General features: G+C 47.8%; 1 pseudogene; it reads right to left on the reverse strand.

The window, feature by feature from the left end:
- Positions 1–1,750: 1,750 nt before the first annotated feature.
- LOC136476003 (palmitoyl-acyl carrier protein thioesterase, chloroplastic-like) lies at positions 1,751–11,648 on the reverse strand (annotated as a pseudogene).
- Between the last annotated feature and the right edge of the window lie 10,894 nt (positions 11,649–22,542).

A 22,542-nucleotide genomic window follows, 5' to 3' on the forward strand; every position in this document is an offset into this window, starting at 1 on the left:
ACATGATCTACATAATGACTAATGGTTCTATGGAATGAAAAGGTAAAAATTTGCTTTTAAACAATTGAATTATAGGGCGAATGAGCAAATGACTTTTGATCATGATGCTCTTGGCCCTCCATAAGGACTTATCTGTCAGCAAAAGCTGGGACTGATAGTGCAACCGTGAGGGTCACATGGCTCTAACTTTAGCTCAGTAATAGGACCTTTTCTAGCTTATTAGAGGTTACCTTTATGGCGCAAAAGGGGCTTGCCTCGTTGGGTATAGGGCTGCCTCTGTTCCTATATGTATAGCCGCGATGGAGATGTGCCATAGGAAAGGGGGGTCCCTACATCTGCCTGCTGAGGAAACCTAGCGGCCCTAACTTATTAGAGAAACCTATGAAATGGCTTCATAGTGTACCCTGCTCACTCACCTTGGCAGTGTTATGGGAGTAATTAACTTGGGCATATGGGAATCACGACTCACGGTGAATGTGCACAACCTCTGTAGAGTGTTACAAACTATTATAACAGCCGTGCTCACGGTCACGAGCGGCCCAGAAAACTCACAGAATAAATGGTTACTTATTGTTGTTCATTTATGATGTTCTACGATGATAATATGAATCAATTGATTCTGATATGTGATCATGTGAGTTTAATTAGAGCTTAAGCATAACTTGATAATAGTTGATGATAAAATCTTGACTTACTAAAAGTGCTAACCACAGTAAACCAGAGTCACCCTTTTTGAGCTTTCATAACCCCATGTTATCTTGTTAAGTATGGGAAGTACTTACGCTTGTTTACTTTCAATATTGGATAAAAATCCCGGATGGGTAACATATGTCAACCTATATGAGGAGTTTCTAGAGAACTTTTAGGCTTATGGTCAACCAGTTGACCATCCCTATGTTGGAGCTATCACAAGAGAGCTACCTTTTTAGTTTTCGTTGTGTTGTGTAAGACTATGTGATGGTATTAATCGTGATGTAAGATACACCGTGATGATACTTTTTGTAATCTGTCAACTTATGTGTGTGACTGATCCCTAGGCACACATGAGATTTATGCATTCAATTTTATCCTTAAAATTGGGTGTGACATGCGTGGGGTCGGACGGGGGCGCTGACACTACATGGGGTCAGGTGGGGGCGCAGATGTCGTGCGGGTCAAGCGATATGCAGGGTGCAACTTACGGGAACAGGATGTAGACGCGGGCGTGACATCCGGGCGCTAGTATATTCACAACCTTGCAGCCAATGAGTACTGGAAGGTGCCAACTTCAGCTTCATACTCAGACAGCTAGTCTGCTAGAACAGTACTATATATATGTACACCAGGTAATCTTGGGTGAAATTGAAGAATTGCATCTAGCAACCAAAGTTAAATCAACCCAAAGTTATCTACAAGAAGATGGTATGGGAAAAGAAAGCAGCATACATGCGCTATAGAAATCTACTTCGTTGTTTCACCTTCTTTTCTTCCCACCATAACCTAGGTCTTGTAAGTTGCATCATAACAGGATGACTTGCTGTCCTATCTATTCCAAACACAATGCACTTGTTCCCTAGCAATCTAGTCTGTGAAGCTAAAATTTGCCAGCTGAGATTGGAGTCAATATTCCCATGGCATTGGTTCTCTTTGGCCTCCACATAGTCCGAGCCTTCACAATGGCATGCCCTGACTCAAAGCACAAAAGATGCTCACACTAAAAACTTGTTTCTCCTAACCCATTCGTGCAGTCAGTGAACACTGTGGTGTGTGACTACAGCACATTGTCCTTACTGCACTCCCTCTTATAGTCTAGGACAATACTAGCCAGTTCATGATTCTCAAATATGGAGATTGGAGCACTCTGATGGGAAAATGAGTGCAAAAAATATCAGAGGATGGTGAAAATACAGTAAATAAACACTAACCTTTCTGTCAACAAAAAAGGTAAGCACCAGGCAACATGATTATGTAAACTTTTTTTTGAACGCAATGGCAGGAGCTCTGCCTTTCAATTAAGATAGGGAAAGATAGTTTATGTACAAGTAGGGACACTCCAGATGAGGGTTTCAAGCCCCCCGAAGCAGGTAAAGGAGGGAAAGACACGCCCCAATGGGGGAACAACAGCTAAACATAAGCGAGTGCTCTCTTGCTTTGCTCTATGTCTTTCTTTATCCTTGCGGCTACTTGCGACACCGTTTCTATCTTGTTGTTGAAAATTCTCCTATTTCTCTCTTTCCAAATATTCCAAAAGGTGTAGATTACTACCCTATTAAGTCGTCTACGTTCAGAACTTGGCACTTTCCTTGCCGCCTCTTCCCACCATGCCCTGATATGGATGGGGTCTGCTTGGGGTTACTGTTGCAGTTGAGTGAAGTTTTCCCAAGAGAGGATTTGATCCCAAACTGCCTTAGCAAAAGGGCAACATAGGCATAGGTGGAGGCCAGTTTCTAAGGGACCGTTGCACAACACGTAGTGTTGTTGGTGTGGCTACCCTCTCTTTTGTAGGTTTTGCGCCGTAAGAATTTTATCTTGCACTAAAATCTAGGCGAAGATCTTGCATCTGTTCTCCACGTGCGCTTTCCAAATCAATTCCATACGGATGGGGACAAGCGAGCCTTTGAATTGAATTTTGTAAGCTGAGCGGGTGGAGTAAATCCCATCCTGGGTCCATCGCCAGATGATGGTGTCTTGGACACCCTTTTGTAGATGCACATCCTGTATTTGTATCCAAAGGGACACAAACTCCTCTATGTGGACAGCCGAGGTGATTTTTCTTCCTAGCGAGCGCATCCAATTGTTGTTCTGAAGCTCTTGTTGCACCGTTCGGTTTGTCCTTGAAACAAGGCAAAACAAGTTCGGGGCTAGGTACCTAGGAGCTTGTCCATCAAGCCAATTATGGTGCCAAAACTTAGTCTTTGCACCGTCCCCCAAAGTTATAATGATTGAGGAGTTGAAGAGGAGACGGTCATCATTAGTACATGGAAGCTCTGAGCCGCTCCAAGACTTGGAGTCGTCCACCCATTCTTGCCAAAGCCAGCGCAACCGGAGGGCTCTCCCAAATCTATCAAGGTTAGGAACGCCTAAACCACCAAGGTCTTTCAGTCTGGTAACTATTGGCCAGTTAACCAGGCAGTGTCCACCATTGGCATTCTCCTCCCCCTTCCACAAGAAAGATCTCCTAATTTTGTTGATCTTTTTCTTAGCCCATGCCACCAAGGGAAACACTATGAGGTGGTAGGTTGGCATGGAGGAGAGGACATAAGTTACTAGAGTGAGGCATCCCGCTCTGTTTAGCCATCTTCCTTTCCATTTGGGTAACTTTTGTCCAATACGCTCAATGAGAGGTTGCACATGGACCTTTTGTAGTGATCTGATGTGGAGTTGCAGCCCCAAATATTTGCATGGAAAGTCCCCTCTACTACCACTGAAGGGCGATATGACTTGTTGTAGGTCGATGTTTCCACAACTTATTAGATGCACTAAGCTCTTTTCTAGATTAATATGGAGTCCCAAGAATGTTCCAAAAGCCTATAGGATGATTTTGATGGCTTCTACATCGACTTTTATTAGGTTGATGAAAATAGCCGCATCATCTGCATACATAGAGGTTCTCCATTTTGCCGCCATGATGGGTAAGGGGGTGAGTATCCCATGTTGGGTTGCTTGGTCAAGCAATCGTTGAAGCGGGTCCATAGCTAGGATGAAGAGCATGGGTGAAAGCGGATCTCCCTGCCAGACCCCTCTGGCATGGCTAAAAGTGACTCCTTGCCGCCCATTAAGTAAGGCTGTCGAGGTGGATGTACGTAGGAGAATAGAGATCCATTCTCGCCAGCACGGTCCGAAGCCTAGAGCCTTTAGAATCTCAAGCAAATACCCCCAATTTACCATGTCAAAAGCTTTGTGGATGTCTAGTTTCATGAACAAAGCCGATATCTTCTACCTATGTAGCCTTTGTACTGCTCCCTGGACATAAAGAAAATTATCATGGATGCTTCTCTTTTTTATAAATGCCCTCTAGCAGTTGGAGACGAGGGAGTTCAGTCGAGGGGCAAGTCTATTAGCTAACACTTTGGAGAAGATCTTTACAATGCTATGGACGAGGCTGATGGGTCTGAAATCTGTAACTCTTGTTGCATCCATTTTTTGGGTAGAAGGATGATGCAAGCCGAGTTTAGCCATTCAAAACCCTGGGCATTCAATGTGAATAGGCTGTTCATGGTTGCATAACATCCTCTTTAATGATTTCCCAACAAGCTTTGAAGAAGACATCCGTGAAGCCATCTGGGCCTACGCTTTATTGGAAGGCATGGAATTTATAGTATTTTTACCTCATCATGGGAGAAAGGCACCTCCCAATCGGAGAGATCATGTTGATTGTAGCCAAGGGATTGCCAAATGACTGTCAAAGTTCTTGGAACCACGGAGCCAATATGATTTTTAAATTAATCTTGTATCACCTTTTCTTTTTCTTCATGAGCAACCGCAATCCCCCATCCTTATGCAGACAATGTATGTAATTCTTTCTCCAGCGTGCACTGGCTCTACTATGGAAAAAATTGGTGTTAGCATCTCCACAACGGATGTATGTAAGCCTCAATCTCTGTCTGATTCTTGATTTTTCAATGGCTATGAGCCCCGTGCTACGGGCTTTGAGGCGCTGACATAGGTCAAGCTCCATGCCAGTGAGCAACCTATGCTCTTGGGCAACTTCTAACTATAACAATACTTCCTTCACTATGGCGAGCTGCAGTTTCGTATCCCCTATTTTACCTTTTTTCCAATGCTTGATTCCTTTTGCCACACGCGCTATTTTGATATGCAAGTATTTCATAGGAAGAGCAGAGGCGACCGGCCTATTCCAAATGTTTTGGACAAGATCTTGGAAGCCTTCCATCTTAGTCCAGAAATTTTTGAAGCGGAAGGACGTGTTCTGATGGTGGTCAAGCTGTCCCTACAGTAGTAGCGGGGTATGGTCCGACATGAGTGATGGAAGGGAATGCAAGAAGCATGCGGGGAAGATCAGTTCCCACTCGAGGGTACATAGTAGTCTATCAATTCTAGTAAGGGTCGGGTTCTCCTATTGATTGCTCCAAGTGAAGCGGCGTCCATTTAGCTTGATTTCTTTGAGCCTCAAATGATCGATCGTCGCTCTAAATGCCCCCATGAGGCGCCAGTTTAGATTGGAGTTGTTCTTGTCTTATGCCTGGTAGATGAGATTGAAATCTCCTAGGATGAGCCATCTATTGTGTTCCATTGGCGGAATGTTCTTCAATTCTTGGAGGAATTGAAGTTTGGCTGCCTCTCCTTGCGGGCCGTATACTACTGTAATTTGCCACTTTATTCCATCTGCCCTCATGTTGATTTGCATGGTTATAGCGTTTGAGGTAAGTTCAATGTCGGAGAGGTCAAAGAAGTCTTCATTCACAGCAAGGAGAATGCCTCCTCGAGTGTGTTCCGCCGGGAGCACAATATAGGAGTTAACAAATTTTGCTCCTACTGTGCAGCGCACCACGTTATGATCCATAACTTGCATCTTCATTTCTTGTAGACATACAATGGTGGCACCAGTGGTTCTCACTAACTCGCTCACCGAGTCTTGTCGGGCGCCATCATTCATGCCCCTGACGTTCTAGTTAAGTATTTGGCAATTCAGCTATGCCATAAAAAAGCAAGGGACCCCTGTTTAAGCATAATCTATGGAGGGAGGCAAGAAGCAACCCATCTGGGGCTATGGTACTGGTAGGAAGAACAAAGTTAATCACACTAAGACACATGTTCATGAAAGCAGCAAATTGGAGTTGCTGATTCATCTGAATGCCAGTGGCCGTCGGCGCAGTGATACAATGCAAGAGTTTCTTGCATACAGAGCTGTTGCTACAACAAACTGCTAGTTGGAGGAGCCTTCTAGTCTGATGGGGAGGCAACTGTAGGCCTCCCCATATCACCCCACCCAAGCACCATGACTGGAAGCTCACAAACCAAAGGTGGACTCTAGATGTGAAACTCCTGGAGTGGTGATTGTTTACTATCATTAGTACATTGAGTTACCCATCACAGTCAACAGCTATCTAAACATGCGAAGTGGAAAGTGCTATTGCTGCGTCGAGGCCACACAATGCCATTAGAGCCTTCATGGTGGCGTCGGTGAGTGGTCCCTTGAATAGGCTGAAGTAGCGTAGCAACACATCATCGTGGCTGAGTCCTTCCTCATCAAGGATGCCAAGCCATTTCATGAGCACCTGTCTGGCCTTCGCCTGAGTATCACCTCTAGGCCAGTTCATGGCTGCAATGTGCACGCTCCTACATGCCAGAACCATAGCCCTCTTGCGTCGCTGTGGCGTGCTGGCTTGGCGTGATGGAACCTGCAAGATGGGTTGAGGCAGAGGGTGTGAGATCCCCTCTAGAAATTTTGACATCGCCGTTGTAGTGGCAGGCATGTTGTGGATGTCCTGTACCTCCAGTGCTGCGCTGGCCTACTCTAGATGTTGCCGCTGTAGTCCGTTTGCCATGCGTTGATGATGCAAGCAGATGGTGGGCGGTCCACGGGCGCAACGTACGGAGTAGATGATTCCAGGGCAGAACCGCACGACCTAGGTGCTTCCTGCTGGATGCGCCTACATCCGATGTGGGAGGGGAGCACTTGGCCGCCTGGAGTAGACATGTCCCGTGCAAAAGCGGCGTTCTATAGCAAGGTGTGAGCGCTGCTATGTCGCGATGTCGGGGTCATTGATGGGGAGAACCTGCAATTTAGACGGGCATGAGAAAGGTGCAGTGGCCATCAGCGGCTCCGATGAAGAGTTGCTCAGTGATGCGGCATTAGGTTGGGCGTCCGGCTTCCAGGTTGAAGAGGCTGTGGGTGGTGGAGTCATTGCCTGGTCATCGAATTGACTTTGGTTGGCATGCACCTTGGGAGCACTTGGTGATGGGTGTTGGTTGTCGCCGTTGCCACCACTAAAGTCAGGCGACTTGTAGCGCAGGCGTGGTGACGAGGACTTTGAGCGTGCCGTTTTGTGCCTCAGCTCCGAACGCGCATGTCTATGGGGCCTATGGTGGGACATCCGCTCCCTGCTCTGACCCCGAGTTCGGCGATGGACATCCACTAGGCGGTCGGGGTCAACAGGCTTGGCGAGCTGCTGTCAAGTCCTCCTGTTGTTGCCTACAGTGTTGCTCGGGGTAGAGAGGCGGGCGCCATGGCCAGCAGCGATGTTGTCCAGAGGGTGTCAACAACCTCCATGCTCGGGGCTCCGATGTCAACGGCCACCATGCCTCGACTCCGAACGCTCCCACTCTCGGTCCTTGGGCACATGCGAAAGGCTACGGGTGAGACGCAAGTACCAGTTTTTGCCCTGATGTTCACAGCGCCCACGACGGTCGTCGTCATTGTCACAATGGCTACCGTGAACGTCAGCAGGCGGAGGGTCATGGCGGTCATGTGGCGTCCTCTCCCCATCAACAACACCGTAGTGCCACGTGTATTCACGAGGAGCAGCAACACGTCCATCTCTACCCGGTGGGTCCTCCACCAGGTCAAGGTGCACCAACACCCTAAAGGTGAGTCCCCGATGGCCGTGAGCAGGTTGTGAGCTGTGAAACTCTACTTTCCTACATGATAAGGTTAGCTAGGTTACCTTTGGAATGTCGGACGGGTTGTGCATCCATGCCCAGACATAGAGTGCCCTGGTGTCCTCACGGTCCAACGAAGACTTCTCGATGTAGTTAAGGTCGCAAGCTCTAGCGACTACCCTCTTGGCGATGCTCTCATTCCAGGCATGAAGTGGGATTCCCTCTAGGCACAGACAAACATGGTACTTGAGGTCGTAGATGTCGCCGTGCGTGACTAGCTGCCATGGCCTTGTGTAGATGTTGAGATTGCGATAGGGGAAGGTTCCCTATGCCACAGCCTCATCACAGTGGTGTCGGTGCTTGAAGTCGATGAAGAAGTCTTCGGGGAAGTGCTTGACGACGGTGACATCCTTTAGGTGAACCGGAAAATGGTGGTAGATGGCCCTCTTGATGACCTCTGGCTCCACCACCGGCCGGTTCCCCTCCCAGCCAGGCCACCATGCCACGCATGGAGAGGTGGTCGAGCTCGTGGTCCATGTCATCTACGGAGAAGGCCACGGCATAGGTGTCCAGAGGACAGATAGAGGGGTCCCCGGGCCTAGCCATCGCGGACCTTCCCAGAGGGGGGAAGTTGCTGTTATCGAATGGTGGAGGAGCAGTCTTGGGCAAGGGAGATTGCTGCCGGGAGGATGAAGGTCTGCCTTTACATACTCTACTTTTATGCCCCCAACGACCACAAGAGAAGCACCACACTGGGTCCCTGTAGTCTGCCGCAGCATGGCCAGGGGAGAGACATCTAAAACATTTACCTCTCATGCGCCTCAGCAGATCATTGCTATGGTGGTAATGCACCGATTTGACCTAGGTGGTTGAGGGAGTTGAATGCATCGTGCCTTTGAACTCTGGGAGATGCCACTAGCACCTCAGGCGCACCATGGACCAGCCACCTTCATCTTCTGACGTGAGGTGCGTGCATGAATGCGCCCCATCGTCCTGTTGGCTCGCCCTGATGACTGCTCTGAGCCACCCCCCTCGGGAAGGAAACCCCCCATCAATGCAGGGCGCTGCAGCCTAGAGGGGGGAGTTGAATGCTCGGCGGATTGAGCGCTAGAGGCATGCTTCACTGCAGTGGATCAGCGGATTATGTAAACTAGTGAAATGCCGAGTAGCACAAGCAAAAGGAAGAGCTCAATTATAACAAAACTCCTAGGGATAAATGAGCAGGGAAGGCGAACTTTCAGTAGACTATCCTGAATTCTACATCCTACAAACCCAAGATTAGATGAAGAATTTGCGTAAGAAACTACAAATAGGAATTCCAGTTTCAAGCTTCACAGATCAAGGGCACAAACAAAAATAAAAGCATATGATTGTGTACCGAATGACCAATTGAACAAATTATTTATCTGAAAATAGCATTCCATGACCTCTTGTGGCAAAAAAAACGTGGCATATTTTAGGAAATAGTCTATTCAGACAGACAACTTAGCTATTGAACAACATAAGGAGTATCAACAACAATTGCGCCTTTTAAATTCTGAAGGCAGTTTGATTTTGAAATGTAGCAACATAACAAATACTCCCTCCATTCCAAATTATAAAACGTTTTAGCTTTTCTAGATACATTTCTTTTACTATGTATCTTGACATAGTGTATATCTAAATGCATAGAAAAAATAATGTATCTAGAAAAGTCAAAATGTCTTATAATTTAAACGAAGGAGTACCATGATTTCTTTATTGTCCATCAAGACAGTTAGGCATACATCGCAAAAAGCAAAAAGCCAGATAGGAGAATTGAGGCCCTATTTGCCGTTGAAAGGGGCAACGACAAACAACAAAAAGACCTCTAAATGTTCTATTATACATGAAATAGGATGTCTTACAGCAGAGGAAGTCACTAAATCATAGTGTTTGAATATGATAAATGCTCAAACTGTAAGAAAATTGATTTTATCACCTGCCAATAAGTTGACAGGCTTAACGACAAAGCAAGTGATCCAAATAATTACCAACACCATATATAAACTACTCAGGACCAAAATTAATAGAGCAATGAATGTTATGTACATTGCAAAGACCAATTTGTTAATCTCAAGGATCCAGTTCATAAGGATCCTAACATAAACTGAACAACATAAAGATGCATACAAAAAGTAATATTGTTTTTACCTCAAGAATCCACCCAATGTATCTAACATTGTTGACATGCTGCTTTAGATCAAGATTAGACCATCGAGGCTGCATTATGTTGCATACCAACAAGCATAAATTACATAAGTAACAAACACTACCAACCATAACATAGGACACCAACTCATGGCGTGTATAATTCTTATAGTCAAACCCCTTCGGACGTATTTTCTAGCCCTGGCTTCACCATTCCATGGCAATTTTGGAAGTTTGCGGCTGTCTTCATCAGCAATAGCAGTGCGCTCAAAAAAATATGGTGCTATTTCAGTCCTCACTTCATCAAGAATCCTTGCGAGTTTTCTAGTATGCTTATGCATCATAACCCATTTACTGTTTATTTCACCAAAGAATGAGGAAAAAGTATCAGCAAAATGCAAATGGTCAAACAACAAAATGCTAACAGGTTATGGATCTGTACAGCAAGAACAAAAATGAATGCATAAAACAATAGTAATATGACAGGGAGGACAGCCCGTAATTTGTCTATGCTGTAATGCTATTAATTTAAACGAGCACAAAATCAAGATCAAAACCTTGTAGCCCTCAATATAGTCTGGCCTATGTAGCGATCATGTAAATGCCAATCTCGACGCATTCAATTTTTACCATGACCACTGACCCATGTATCTATACCAACTATATCGCCCCAGCATAAAAATTAAAAAATATTTGATTCAAAAAATAACAGAGCCTTAAATTACCCAAATGCAACTAGGTTAATGAAGTACATGGTGAAATAGATGAGTTGTAACATATATCGTCTGTCAAAATTATCACGCTAATAATCAGAAGAATAATTTATTGGAGACTTTTCCAAGCTGACTTTTCAATTAAAATAGATATCAACCACCTACTTCCAAATATCACTGTCACAATTATCATCAACGACTTTCAGGCCCCCAATTTCTCGCATGAATAGTTCACACCCAGGTTCTCACCTGACATCATTATCACATTTCCAATCAAACATTCTGAAGCCACTGAACAGATCTCAAACTTCGCAACAACAGCGAGGGGGGGGGGGGGCGGTTCTCCTACCTATCGTAGCACAGCAAGCTCGCAACAAAGCAAGAAACCAGAATTGACCCCTAGCTGGCTAGCTTGACAAGTTCACATTATTAGCATAACTTCATTTTTAAAAAAGCTATCACTTAAACAAAAACTAGAGCCAATTCAGCCTGAGGACTCGAATAACCAAAATATTTTGCAGTGTGTACCAGCATGGATACTGCTCCACCAGGACCTACATCTGACTGACAACCCAGAATAAGTTCTGTTTGATCATCTCTAGCGTCGAACCAAAGCCATCACCAAGCAGCCCAACGCTCTTGACATGATTAAGGGTCATCTCCTAAACGCAGAAACATGATCAAAAAACAATATTAGCATCCACAATGGGCACCTTACAACACAATCAGACGTTATTGCCTCACATGACTCACCTGCAAATGATTCTTTAGCGTCTCTATGGATGCCGTCCTATCGGCCCCAATCTCATAGGATTAGATGGAGAAGTCCTGCCGGAACACCTGCCCGTTGAAGCCGAACGTGTCGATGAGCATGTTGGGGCGCTTGGGCTTCCAGTCGATGAGCGTCCACTGCCGCTCGACTGCCAGGAAGATGGTCGTGATGGCCACGAGCACGCTCTAGTTTGGCAGCTGGTTGTAGAACGTCCTCGGAGTCGGAGCCGAGGAGCGGGACGCGTCGTCCTCACCATCAGTCACCATAGCCTTGCCGCCGCTGTTCACCTTGGGGACGGCAACGCGCGTGCGTGCCCTTGATGAGGACCTCACCGCGCCCACGTTGGTGGTGACCCCACTCATGTCCAGGTTGTTGTCTTTGGACCTGCCCGGGGTGTTCTTGGCCGAAGCCGACACCAGGAAGAACGCCAACGAGGCGACAGAGGCGGCCATGTGTGAGTGAGTTACGGATGGATACGGCCGCAGAGCTCCCACGCCCGGTCAAATCAAAGTACTGCACGGAGAACTCGAACTGGATTTTAGAGGAAAATAACCTTAGATTTCTGAAAAGATAACAATTTTTATGATTATTAATCGATTGGAGGGGCTAGGGGGAGAATTCTTTGAACAGAAACTTCCCAGAATCCTGGAATATGGAGAAGGGACCACTGGTCCACTGCTGCTACCAATTTGTCAAAGCAAACTCTTGGAATAACGCAAGTGGAAAAAATAGCATGCTGGTAAAACCTCAGTCATATTGATCGAAGAAGCAAGACTTTCAGCTAAATTGCTATTTCTTTCTAACAAAATGAACTAAACTCGTCTGGTTTGTTTTCCCCTTTGCTAACCAAGAATTTCCAACCCAATTACCCAAAAGGGAACATTTATATGTCCCGAAAAACATCCGGTAGAGTAGAGGGTGACTGCGCTCGAGAAGGAGCCGCGGAGACGAACTATCACAAAATCTGGTCGCTAGACCGAGGGGTATATCATGGTAGTAGATGATCGGTGGAGGTATGTGTAATAGGAACCACGAGGCATAGAGGCGGCGATTTAGACAGATTCAGGCCGTCTGATCGATGTAATACCCCTACGTCCCATGTTTTTGTTAGATTGTATTGAATATGAGATGAATTCGAGGGGGTCTCTACCCGTCTTATATAGTATGGGAGTAGGGTTACAAGTCGGTTAGATCTAGATCTATCCAGGTATATGGTAAGTATTTACAAGGAATACGATATCTATCATATCCGAACAGATCCTTCTCTATCTTTAAGATTCCTTCCTAAAATCATGTGATGCATGTCGATCAGTGTCTTGCATCACACACCTTCTTCTTATGGGCTGGACCACCCCTAGCAGTGTGGCCCATGTCCATTACCATGGGTACCTGGGGTTATACCCCCACAGCTAGTCCCCGAGCGTCTTGTATCCGCTGAGCAACGTCGTCTTGATCAAGTCCGAGCAGTTTAACTTGGAGTCAGCTAGCAAATCTGGCAATTTGACCAGTTTAACTGGTAATCCAATCAACAAAACAAAGTGCCAACCAGTTTAACCGGTAATCCGACCAGCTTTACTGGTAATCCAATCAACAGAACGAAGTGCCGACCAGTTTAACTGGTAATCCGACCGGTGGAAATTGAAGCCAGGCAATTTCCAGGTGACCTGATCAGGAACTTAGCCAAGTAAGGCTTGCCAGAAGGATATAAGGAGCTCAAGTTTAAAATTTAAAAATTCTTCACCTTAGGTGAAGTGTACACACTTAGGCTTCGTTGACAAAGTCAGATTATCATCATTCATGACTTATGCAAAGAGGATATTAGTACTGATATATGCGCCGCAAGGTGTAATATATATATTATAGTCCCCGAGCCTGATAGTAGGTGAAGAATACACCTGATATCAGGATCAAAGAATTACAACAATCACTTAGTCAGGATAACCAATTTCTAGCTTAGCCGGGAGCACAGCTAGTCCCTAGCTTAGCTAAAAACCAGTAAGAAGAAAAAATAGTACATTCACCACAAGTTGAAGTGTACACACTTAGTCTCTGAGCCTACTGTAAGATAGATAAACATCTTGTAGCAGGATCAAAGAATTAAGTGTAAAGGACGAAGTCCCCGCGTTTAGCACTGGGTACGTGGAGTAAAATTCAATAATACTGAGCAGTAAAACATGGAGAAAATGGAAAGTGCTTAGCACTAGATTGCTGCGATAGATATACTTATCAAAGCCCCTGACATACTGCCTAAGATCAGCACCCTGATCTAGACAATATGGAAAACCTTGATATCACACATGACATGCAGCGTCGGCAAAACGTAGTAATCAAACAAGCGAATCAGTAGACGAAGTACCCGGCTTAGCTGGCAAGCCCCCAGCGTAACTTACGATGAAGCGACAGACAATCCGACCAGTTAGTTGGCGAAGAATCAAGTACCAAGCAATCCAACCAATAGGTCGGCGACGAAGTGAGCGCCGAGTAGAAGTGAATGTCGAATGGTCCGACCAACTGGTCGGCGACGAAGTCATGAACCTAGTGGTCCGACTAGTTGATCGGCGGAGAAATCCGAAGGCTAGATGGTGCGACCACCCAGACAATGATCCTACAATAAAAATATGTAGGACGGGTAGTACATGATTTAAAAATAAAATATATGAACTCGGTGATGAAGAAAACAGAGCGGAGTTTATCAGGAGCAATGTATCAGTGAATTTTATACCCCATAGAGCAGTTTATGTTTATTTTGACTTTGTTTATATTTGTTAAAATAATAAAATACTTAAAATTTGGAGAGTGCTAAGCACTTAAAGATGGAGAAAAATTGGAGAGCACGGAGAGCATTGGAGAACCATGGCGAAAATAGAGAACCACGGTGAAAATTGGAAACCGTGGATATATTTGGAGACCATGGAGAAATTTGGAGACCGTGAAGAAATTTGAAGACAGTGGCGAAATTTGTAGGCCGTGGAGAAATTTGGAGACTGGCGAAATTTGGAGACCGTGGTGAAATTTGGAGACCATGGAGAAATTTGGAGACCGTGGTGAAATTTGGAGATCATGGCGAAAATTGGAGACCCGTGGTGAAAATTAGAGACCGTGGTGAAAATTAGAGATCGTGGCAAAATTTGGAGACCGTAGAGAAATTTGGAGACCGTGGCAAAATTTAGAGACCGTGGCGAAATTTGGAGATTGTGGCAAAAATTGAAGACCCTTGGTGAAAATTGAAGATCGTGGCAAAATTTAGAGACTGTGGCGAAATATAGAGACCTTGGAGAGTGCTTATGACTGAGGCGGCTCGCTTAGCAGCTCGCTTGGTGTCCTCGGAGGCTCAAGCGGCTCGGCGGCTGTGGGGGTATGACCCCGGATTCCCATGGCAGACCACATGGGCTACACCCCTAGGGGCAACCCAGCCCACAAGATGAAGCCTTGCGGGGCATGACGTTGCTCGGCGTCTCGTGCAAGAAACTAGGAAGATATCCAGAAGATACTACGAGATCTGTTAGGATACGTATGATCGCATGATTCCTGTAATCTGTTATTATTTTCTGGTTATCTCTCAGAACTAACCGATTTGTAACCCTACCCCCGGACTATATAAGGTGGGCAAGGACCCCCTACAAACTCACGCTATATCATACGGTAGCCAATATAATCCAACAGACCACAGGAGTAGGGCATTACGTTATACTGATGGCCTGAACCTGTCTAACTCGTGTGTCTCAGTTGCATTCTTGTTTTTTATTACACGCCTCTCTGCTGATCAATCTACCTTTGTGGGATACCCCTTGGAGGACTGCCGACGATATTCTGTCGACAATTAGTGCGCCAGGTAGGGGTGTGCGTGCTATTTCCTTATCGAACAAGATGGCTTTTTCCGTAGGCTCTTCGTCCCTCCCGTAGCCCGGCTAGATCTTCACAGTCGGATCGATCTCATAGATAATCAATGCTGACGGAGTTGGAGAGCTCATCGAGCTGGTGCAGATCGATTCTACACCGATCACCCCAACACCTGCGACTATAGATCCGATCTCAGAACTACCTCCGAGGTAGCCTTCATCGACAACTCACCGCCCGCTTCCTCGCTACCAGAGGAGGCAGATCAACAACGACTATCTGATCGCATTCATTGATCAGGTTGGTCAGAAGCTCGTCGATTGCCTCTCCATCGCTGAATCAGCTCTAGACACTCTAGTTCAGTGCCGACCACCCTCTGATCTAGATCTATCAAAGGCTGCTTGGAAAACTCTAGGGGTTGCGGCTTTGCCCTTTGGGCTCACCAACATCGCCGCCACCTACCAAGATGCCCTAAGGGGCAAATTCACTGACCAGGTTGGAGATGTCCATCCTCTCGCCAACCAGATCACCGACCAGCTCTCATCGGCTGTAAACATGCTTCACGTTGGTCGATGCCCTAAAGCATCCCTCCAAACCATCTTAGAGGAGAATCTAGACTTTGAGTCCCAGGGCTCTATGAAAACCCTCGTTGAAACCACAACCAAGCAACTTCCTCTCCCGCCCTTCTATGGAGGTGGAATCTTTAATGTCAGCATTGACAGCCCTCCTCGGAAAGGTGAAACCAAGGAGGAATGCGCCGCTCATGAGAACCGGAACGTCAACCATGCACAGCGCCGAGCAAATGAGGCTGCCCTTGCGATGGCCATGGCTCAGCTCAACTCGCAAGGAAGGCCACGCCAACTCCACCGCAACCTCGACGACGAGTTTGTCCATGTTGATGGCCACGACGTCTACGAGACCCCAAGCACCAACCTGGCCGTGGCCGCCAACGAGCTCAGCCAGCTCCCGCAGACACCAGAGGTTGCCAAGGTCACCGCCATGCTTAAAGCATCGCACTGCTAGGTCAACGAGATCCACCAGGATCAAAGACCTTCATACTCCACAAGCTCAATTTGCTAATCAGCCGCGCCAAGATCCGATCGCCGCCCAAGCCGCTTCAGCGACCAACATCGCGATGACAGGCAACCCCTCCAGGGGGAGCTAGGGACAACCGCATCAAGCACCTTCACCAACACGACCAGGAGGTCGACTAGGATGTCCGAGTGCACCTCAACAATCTTTGAGATGCGTGATGACGTATCGATAAATGTCATTTTAGTCGCCATGAAGAAGAAGTATGCCGTCGCCAGGAGTATGAGCAAGAGTACGGTAACCCGGACTCAGCTCTCGAGCCACTCAATGCTGACTACGCTGTAGATCACGGTGCCAACAACCCCGAAGGGCCCCTAGCTTTCACGAGGGCACTCCAAACACTCAAGTGCCCTTGTGGTTTCAAAATCACTAGGGTCGAGCCCTATAAGGGAAGGATCGACCCCACATAGTGGCTGCAGGCGTATGCCACTACTGTGCGCACCACCAGGGGAGATACCAGCATCATGGCAAATTATCTTCCAGTCATGCTCATGCTAGCTGCGCTGAGTTGGCTGATGAGCCTTGCCCTGGATTCCATCGGATCCGAGGAAGAGCTGAAGAAGGTCTTCACCAACAACTACATGGCTACGTGTGTTCGACCAGGCACGAAGCACAATCTGAACTGCATCTACTAGAAGCCGTCCGACCTCCTCCGTAGCTACATCAGACGCTTTTCTGAGATGAGGAACTCCATTCCTAACATCACATAAGCTAAGGTCAACACCACCTTCGTCCGAGGACTCCTTTACCGTGACCTCCGCTCCAAGTTCAACCTCAAGCCACCAATAGGGATTGGCGAGATGATTACGATCGCCAACCAGTACGCCAACGCCGAAGAAGCAGAAGTGCGCTTCAACGAGGATGTGGGCACTCATGGCCCAGCTCACCGCAACAATGATCGCCCTGACAACTGGTGTCACAGTGACCACCGCTACGACGACCGTAGTCACCATCGGGACAGTGGCCGTGATCGGCCAGAAGGTTCCAAGTCTAGTCAATATCGCCGACGCTGACCAGACCACATCATCGCCGCCATCGAAGAACCTTGAGCCAAGTGCAACTACGATGAGCAGTATAAGAAGATCCTCAAGGGCCCATGCCCCCTCTACAAGAATGCCAAGCATAAGATGAAGGACTGCCTTGGCTTGGCCAAGGAATTCCAGGCTAGAAAGCTAGACGACAACAACAATGATGGCGCCGGAGGCCGCCGACCACCTGGGGGTAGCAACAATGCCTTCCAGGACCATGACAAGGTGGTCGCCACCATCTTTGGGGGTCTCACCTCCACCGAGAGCAGAAGAGAATGGAAGCTCACCGCCCATCGGGTGCTCGTCGTCACTACGGAAGACGTTGCCGCCAACCCCAGCTATCGCCCTTGGTCCGAGGTCCCCATCACCTTTAGTAGGGCCGACTAATGGGTGGATATCCCTTACATGGGGCGTTCCCCCTTGTCCTCGACGCAACCATCCAGAAAGTGCTTTTTTAGAAAAGTGCTCATCGATGGTGGGAGCGCTCTGAACCTCCTCTTCGCCGGGGCCCTAAAGCAGTTGGGCCTCAGGATAACAGATCTCACACCCTTAGACTCCTCCTTCTGGGGTGTGGTACCTAGTAGGGCATCCAAACCGCTTGGAGATATCACCCTAACAGTACAGTTCGGCATGGCAAGCAACTACCATGTCGAGCACATCAACTTCTACGTCGCTGACTTCAACACCGCCTATCATGCCATACTTGGTAGGCCAGCTCTAGCCAAGTTCATAGTTGTACCGCACTACGCTTATCTAGTGCTTAAGATGCCTTCACCTATAGGAGTCCTGGCCCTACAGGCCAACCTCTCCATCGCCTATGCCTACGAGACAGAGAGTCTTGCCCTCGCTGAAGCCACCGACCTCTCCATCCAGATGGCCAGTGTGGTCACCGACGCCAAGACAGTGCCCATCGACGACATGGAGATCACATCGCTAGAACCTCCTCGCGCCTCCACCAAGTCCAAAGAAACCAAGGAAGTCAGCCTCGGCCTCAACGACCCCTCCAAGACCATGAAGATTGGGGCTCACCTTGACCCCAAATAGGAAAGCGTGCTTGTCTCCTTCCTATGTGCCAACGCCGATGTGTTTGCTTGGAAACCTGCAGACATGCTGGGGGTACCACGGGAGAAGATCAAACACTCCTTAAATGTCTCGCCGACTACCAAACCGATCAAGCAGAAACTCCAACGATTCATGCCCGATAAGAAGGAGGCTATTAGGGTAGAAATAAAACAGCTCCTAGTTGCCGAATTCATAAAAGAAGTGTATCATCTTGAGTGGTTAGAAAACCCTGTTCTCGTTCAAAAAAAGAATAAAGAATGGAGAATGTGCGTTGATTACACTGATCTTGACAAACATTGCCCTAAAGACCCCTTCGGTCTACCTTGAATAGATGAGGTTGTAGACTCCACCGTCAGCTATGAACTGCTCTCCTTCCTCGACTGTTACTCCGACTATCACCATATTTCCCTCAAGGAAGAAGACTAGATCAAGACGTCGTTCATCATGCCTTTTGGTGCGTACTGCTATACCACCTTGTCCTTTGGACTCAAGAACACCAAGGCGACCTACCAAAGGGCAATCCAGATGTGCCTCAATCAATAGATCAGTCGCAGCGTCGAAGCTTACATCAATGATGTGGTCGTCAATACCAAGACCGCCGATAATCTCATCGCCGACCTCGAAGAAACATTCGCCAACCTGAAAAGGTACCGATGGAAGCTGAACCCTTCAAAGTGCATCTTTGGAGTTCCATTCGGTATACTCCTAGGCTACATCATCAGCGCATGTGGCATCAAACCCAACCCCGACAAGGTCTTCGCCATCACCAACATGAAACAACCAACATACGTCAAGCATATACATAAGCTTACAGGTTGCATGGCTGCTCTCAGCCACTTTATATCGCGCCTTAGCAAAAAGGGACTACCTTTCTTCAAACTCCTAAAGGCCTCCAAGTGTTTCCCTATTGGAGGAGGCAGATATAGCTTTCGAGCAGCTCAAGTTGTTTTTAACAAAGCCTCCAATCATGACGGCGCCTCGACCAGATGAAACTCTACTAATCTACATCACCGCCACTTCTCGCGTTGTTAGCACAGCTATCGTCGTCAAACATTAGGAGGTCGGGCATGCCTATAAGGTGCAACATCCGATCTACTTCATTAGCAAGGTCCTTAACGAGCCCAAGACTCGTTATCCTCAAGTTCAGAAGCTGTTATATGCTATCCTAATCATGTCACGTAAGCTCCATCATTACTTCGAGTATTACAAGATCGCCGTGGTCACTGAGTTCCCTCTAGGGACATTATCCGCAACAAAGAGGCAAACGACCACATCATCAAATGGGCTATCGAGCTCGGCACTTACTCCATCAAATTCAGAAGCAGGCCTACCATCAAGTCTTAGGCGCTCGCTGATTTTGTCGCTAAGTGGACCGAGATTCAAGAGCCCATCGCCGCTACTTGCCCTGAGCACTAGGTGATGTACTTCAACGGCGCCCTCAACATCAATGGTGTTGATACGGGCATTCTGTTTATTACGTCAACCAAGGACAAGCTTTGATATGTTCTTCGAATACATTTTCTGGCCTCCAACAACACCGCCGAATATGAAGCGTGTCTCCATGGACTCCGTATAGCCGTTGAGCTTGGCATCAAATGCCTCATGGTATACAAGGACTCCGCGCTGGTCATCAACCAGCTCAACAAAGACTGGTCTTGCTCCAGTGAAAAGATGGATGCATATTGCACCAAAATCTAGAAGCTTGAAGGAAAATTCTACAGTATCGAGTACCACCATGTGGTATGAGATCAGAATTAGCTCGCCGATCACCTATCCAAGATAGGCTCTTCTCGCGCCGCCATCCATTAAGGAAGAGAAGGAAGTTCCCCCTGCCAAGCAGTTGGTACTTGTAGTACCTTCGCCGAATGCCGATTGGAGGGAACAATTCATCAAGTACCTCACTAGCGCTAATGTACCCGCCGACAAGACTAAAACCGAGTGCCTGATATGACGAAGCATGCATTACGTGCTAGTGGACGGAAACTTGATGAGGAAAAGTGCTAAGGAAGGGATACTACAGAAATGCATCATCCAAGAAGACGGAGTGATACTACTTCTCGAAATTCACTCTGGTTCCTGTGGCAACCACATGGCCTCGAGAAACCCTAGTTGGCAAAGCTTTCCGAGCTAGTTTTTACTAGCCCACGGCCATCTCCGATGCAGAAGACCTCGTCCGATGTTGTGAAGGATGTTAAATTTTCACCAAGCAAATACATGTGCCAGCACAAGAACTGTAGACCATCCCAGCTTCCTGGCCTTTCACATGCTGGGGACTAGACATGATCAGGCCTTTCAAGCCAGTGCTAGGTGGTTTCCGATACGTGTACATCGCCATCGACAAGTTCTCCAAGTGGATCGAGTATAAACCGCTTGTCTTGGTGTCGACAAAAGATGCTCGGCAGTCCACTGAGGGATGTCCCACGATGGTAGATTTGTCATAGAGGTGAGCGAGATTAGGAGCGAGATGATAATATAAGCACCAAGACACAAGATTTAGACAGGTTCGGCTATCAGTATGATGTAATACCTACATCCTATGTTCTGATGTATTGCATTGAGATATATCGATCTTGATGTATCTTGTCCGCTAGGGGACCCCTACCTCTCCTTATATAGTCTAGAGGAGCAGGGTTACAAGGAAAGTAGCCTATTTGGTACTATACAATATCTTGCGGTGCACGCCGAGCAGCGCCGTGCACACCTTGATCTTGTGGGCTGGGCCACCTCTGATGGTGTGGCCCATGTCTGTCTTGTGGATACCGGAGGCTATACCCCCATAGCTAGTCCTTGAGCCTGATAGTAGGTGACGTTGTCACGTGGTGCTAGGGTTAGAAAGTAGAAGACCAGCCGAGCAGGTAGCTAGTCCTTGGGCGTAGCCTCGATGAGAACAAGCACATTCACCGTAAGGTGAAGTGTGCCTACTTAGTCCCTGATCCTGCTGGAAGATGAAGAATGAATCTTGTAGAAGGGTCAAAGAAAAAGAAGTCTGAAAGCTTTGCCAACGTCATCCGACATGCGCGCATCAAGACCCCAGATGTGCTACCCAAGATCAGCACCCTGATCCAAATAGCATGGAGCAGCTTGATAGCACACCGATGAGACATAGCAAGATCCGACCACCAAGGGAGCACCGAGGAGTCCCCGGTGTCGCTGGCGATGTCCAAGCGTCGAAGAGCGAGGAGTCCCCAGCGTCGCTAGCGATGTCCAAGCATCGAAGAGTGAGGAGTCCCTGGTGTCACTAGTGATGTTCGAGCATCGAGGAGCGAGGAGTCACCGGCATCCCTGGCGATGATCGAGCACCAAGGAGTGAGGAGTCCTCGGTGTCGCTGGCGATGACCAAGCACCGAGGAGCGAGGAGTCCCCAGCGTCGCTGGCGATGACCGAGCACCAAAGAGCGAGGAGTCCCTAGCGTCGCTGGCGATGATCGAGCACCAAGGAGCAAGGAGTCCCCGGCGTCATTGGCAATGTTTGAGCACCAAGGAGCGAGGAGTCCCCGGCGTCGCTGGCGACCTCTGAGCATCGAGGAGCGAGGAGTCCCTGGCGTCGCTGGCGATGTCCGAGCACCGAGGAGCGAGGAGTCCCCGACGTCACTAGCGATGTCCGAGCACCGAGGAGTCCCCAGCATCATGTCGCTGGCGATGTCCGAGCACTGAGGAGTCCCTAGTGTAGCTGGCGACGTCCGAGCACCGAGGAGTTCTCGGCGAATCTGGCGAGGTCCGAGCACCGGCATAGCTGGTGACGTCCGTATGGTGAAGTGTGCCCACTTAGTCCTCGAGCACGAAGAATTCGAGCGCCGAGGAGTAACCGACGTAGCTGGCGATCAAGCGCAAGCGATGAACAATCTGGTCAACTAGTTGGCGGCAAAGTGAGCATTAGGTAGAAGCGATCGACGAACAGTTCAATCAACTGGTCGGCGACGGAGTCCATGAACCAAGCGGTCTGACCAGTTGATCGGTGGCAAAGTCCGAGCACCAGGTGGTCTGATCACCTGGACGATGATCCTATAATACAAACATGTAGAACAGGTAGTACATGATGTAAAAATATTAGAACTCTAGAGAAAAAATAGCGTATGTAGTTTGGCGATCAGTTGGAGCGAAGATGTATTTATATTTAATATAAACCGCCCGACTAGTTAGTGTGTAGCTGAGTCTCCAGCCCTAGCTAGCCCGTTAACCATAATGTGGAGCGCGGACCCCGTGCATGTGTAGGAGGAACAACGTGACCAAGGAGTCGCTGCCGACCACCTATAACGCAGAGCGCGGAGCCCGTAGCACGTGTAGGGAGGAGCTAGAGACAGGGCCGTCTCTGGAGGCGTCCAAGCATC

Source organism: Miscanthus floridulus, chromosome 8 (assembly GCF_019320115.1).
Source record: "Miscanthus floridulus cultivar M001 chromosome 8, ASM1932011v1, whole genome shotgun sequence".
NCBI lineage: Eukaryota > Viridiplantae > Streptophyta > Magnoliopsida > Poales > Poaceae > Miscanthus > Miscanthus floridulus.